Source organism: Solanum dulcamara, chromosome 3 (assembly GCF_947179165.1).
Source record: "Solanum dulcamara chromosome 3, daSolDulc1.2, whole genome shotgun sequence".
In the NCBI taxonomy this organism is placed as follows: Eukaryota; Viridiplantae; Streptophyta; class Magnoliopsida; order Solanales; family Solanaceae; genus Solanum; species Solanum dulcamara.
Window position 1 is genome coordinate 2,600,791 of NC_077239.1, and position 3,926 is coordinate 2,604,716.

The 3,926-nt window shown below is 29.2% G+C and overlaps 1 long non-coding RNA gene across 1 annotated transcript; it reads right to left on the bottom strand.

Moving 5' to 3' along the window:
- Positions 1–340: 340 nt before the first annotated feature.
- LOC129881433 (uncharacterized) lies at positions 341–2,084 on the bottom strand. Its single transcript, XR_008765578.1, has 3 exons — positions 2,002–2,084; positions 1,256–1,333; positions 341–569 (listed from the first exon to the last, which is right to left on the bottom strand). It is a non-coding gene; the product is annotated as an uncharacterized LOC129881433 (long non-coding RNA).
- Positions 2,085–3,926: the final 1,842 nt, after the last annotated feature.

Consider the following 3,926-nt stretch of genomic DNA (forward strand, 5'->3'; position numbering starts at 1 on the left):
ATGGTGATCATTAACAAAAGCAACAAAGAAATTGGCAGACTTCATCACAATTTTGGCCTTTTTTTTCTTTCTAACTCTTGCACTTTCTTTAAAAAAGAAATATTGTGAACTTTGGGATTGTTTGGAGAAATATTATATATAGTGGTATAAAGTATAGTAGTTGTCACGACCTAAACTGGGCCATGAGTGGCACCCACACTTAACCTCCTAGGTGGGAGAACCAACGATACAAACCCTAACTTACATTAACGATTCAACTTATAAATCACGATAATACTACGGAAGCTCAATCCTATTAAAGTCAAAAATAACAAAAGCCACTAAAATCTATTTTACTTGACGTTCCCCAAAATCTGAAAGTCATCACATGAAGGACATCTAAATTCTAAAACTAAGTCTGGAACATTAAGCACCAAAATGAACAAATAATAAAATGTGTCTGAAAACTAAAGACACTATGCCATAACCGAGAAAATCCATCACGCAGCTAGAAGGATAGCTCACCCTGAAATCCGATGATCTTGAGACTGACTAGAGCTGAGGTCGAGTCGAAGTCTGTGGAACACTCGCTGCACTCCACATAATAAAACAAGAAAGATACAAGTAGGGGTCAGTACAGGACAACACGTACTGAGTAGGTATCATCGGTCGACTCAAAATAGAAATCAATATACATAAAATAATAGTGGAAAATCAACAACAACACTTAACAGGTGGCAACCAACGAACAATTACATAACCGATCAACAATATCAAGATCACACATGAGGACTCAAGCCTCCACACCACACTCTTTAAAATATGATTTTTTGGAGATTGGGTAGCATTAAGTAATTTTAATTTATTTCCCTTTAATATTACCGTGCCGGAACGTGACACCCGATCCAAATATACAGTGTCGGAACGTGACACCCGATCCAAATATATCGTGTCGGAACGTGACACCCGATCCAAATGTACCGTGTCGGAACGTGACACCCGATCCAAATGTAATTAATTTATCATTCTTTATGATTATATTCCACTTCATTAATAATATTTCATCAAGCCTTCTTTATTCAAGGCACCATTTTTGATAGGACAAGTTCAAGATTATGGATTTTAATTGCCTCGGGATTTTAGACCAATCATAACAACATATCAACCATCCAAACCACAACAATAAAATGCGTAGTAAACTTCACACATATTACTCCATGAATATCAATCACTATTAAGAGTCTATCTATGATATAGAATAAAAACCATAACCTACCTCAACCGAAGAACCGCAATCAAGCAAACTAATCCACCAATGTCTTTTCTTTCGTCAATGTCTCAAAACGTTTCCACCCTATCAATGTATGATATTAATAAGTACACGAGTCTGTAAACACCATATTACTATATATCTAGCCTAGACTCAATAACTCCTTCAAATTCCTAAAAATTTTTATACCAACTAATATCTCAAGTTTCATATTCCTAAATCTTAGGTAAGGGTTAAGTCTCAATTCCTTTGAATAACATAAATCTAATAATATTCATATAATATAATACAAAGATTACAGGTAATATTACTTCAAAAATATAAATATATATGAACATTTTTGAAAAAAACTACTCCACTAATTATACTGAATTCAACCTATTGTCCTTAATGACTTACTAAAAGGCACCTTTATATATAAGACAAATTTAGACTTACTGAAAATAAGAGATTACCAAAAATACAAGTTTAGAAATATTATTGGTTGATGGAAAGTGTATCTCTATGTCAAGCTTGTAGAATCAGTAGACTAGTAGTCTATTGTATCATCATCTAGAAACTAAAGGAAAATCTCCTTTACATACTTTCTTAATAACAAGTTTGGTCACTGTCTTGTCGTTTAGAAGGGAAAAAAAGAGAATAAAATAATATAGCATTTGACACATACACTAACGATATCAAATTGATGCAACTTTTATGAACCTAACAATCTAATATGCATTCAGATGATAAAAACAATTCGAAGCACTTACCTCACACACCGTGCTCTCGTCTCAACGCCGCAGGTAAGTTTCTATCTTTCTTTGTTTGTTTTCTTTTAAGTAATTAGGGCAACTAATCATGAATTAATAAATAAATAAAAGCTAAACCCACTAATATATTTTTATATGTATTGAACAAGTGGTATAGGACATTAACTAAATTAACACTTTAACCCACTAATTAAATTAAATATCTAAAGTTACCCCTCAATTAAATAACCTTAGTTATCAATTAGTCCAAAGTACCCACTAAAATTTTACGGGGTGAGTCTTTTATGAAATACAAAGCCATAGTATACAAAACGACCTAAAAGGTCGTTACAGTAGTTCATATAGACTTTTAAATTATAGGATCTAATTTGGGAAATTCTCAATAAAGTAAATATATTTTCTAAAAGCTTCTTAGGACATAAAATTATAAAGCTTTCTAAATATGCCTAAAGTACCTAAATGATTTTCTCAGAATAAAATTGACTAATCTACCAAATATCTAATAAGATCACAAAGTTTCTTTTATAAATTTTCTAAAAGTAACTTTAATTTCTTTTTGTGGTTTAAGTTACTTTTTTACCTTGCAATGTAAATAAAATTTATTTGGAAAATATTGAATTATGAAATTTCACCTATCAAATTCAATCCATCTTTTGGACCAAGTATAAAGTCAAAAATGACTCAGAAAACATTTGTTAAAAATATTTTTCTATTTGATATATTATTTATATATAGTTGTAGTAAAGAAGAATAAAAAGTTTATCGTTTAATAAAACAAATTGTAAGAAATCAAATAGAGATATTAGCAACTTCATAAGAGCACTGCAATTTCTACTAATTAATTATAACTTTTAATTGATTTTGAGTTGAAGTAATGTATTCAACAACATTTTATAGGGATAAAAGCAGATATCACTTATGATTAATGTAATCTCATTAAGGAGGTAAAACTTCCCTATACACTTGAGAAAAAGGTAAAAATTGTAGTAATAAAAAAATCTGTTCAATTCATACAAGATTGACCAAATTAATGACTCGTTCATTTATTAATTCAGTCAATTTTAACTCGTCTAAATTAAATTCATCTTTTAGACTAAGTATGTAGTTAACTTTGACCAATGAAAAATCTTATTAAATATTTAGATATTTTTCTATTTAATATTTATAACCACCTATGGATGTGTAAGAGATTGATGGGATCCTTCATTCCTTAATCAAAGATTTCATAGTTGAGACCCTGTGAATGAAAAAAAAAATGCAAATCAATTTTTTTTCTTTAGGAATTAAAATTAGTCGAACTAGTGAGTTTTGAATACCAAATTATTATTATTATTTTTAGCAACAAGTTTGATGATGTGCAAAAAATTAGTTATATATCAATTCATTTAGCAAATAACATGATTGTGGTAACATGTACTCTCTGTCTCAAATTATTCGTTATTTTTATTTTACATGCCTTTAAAAAATTATTAATTAGGATTTTTTTTACTATTTTACTCTTATTTATTTTCTAAGATATATTTTTCTTCATTAATTATTTAGTCTATTTATATATCATAAGATATTTGTAATCTTCAAGAACAATCATTACTCAGAATAAAATAAAAATAATAATAATTTGTTCTTCACTTTTTCAAATGACAAATATTTTGAAACAACTGCATAAAATTTGAAACAGGGAAAATATTACTCAACATAAGAGTTTTGAAGTCCACAATTACACCAACAAGAGTCAACAGATAGACAGTAAAAACTTATCCCACACACAATACATATAATTATAAATATTAAGAATAAATTTTTATTCTGACAACATCAATTCTTGACTTCTTAAGCCACTATAGTCTTCAAACTCTGACTTGGCAATGCAAAGGCATTTATGAAAAATACAAATAGGAATGGGAAGATTTGGAGACTCAAAACAA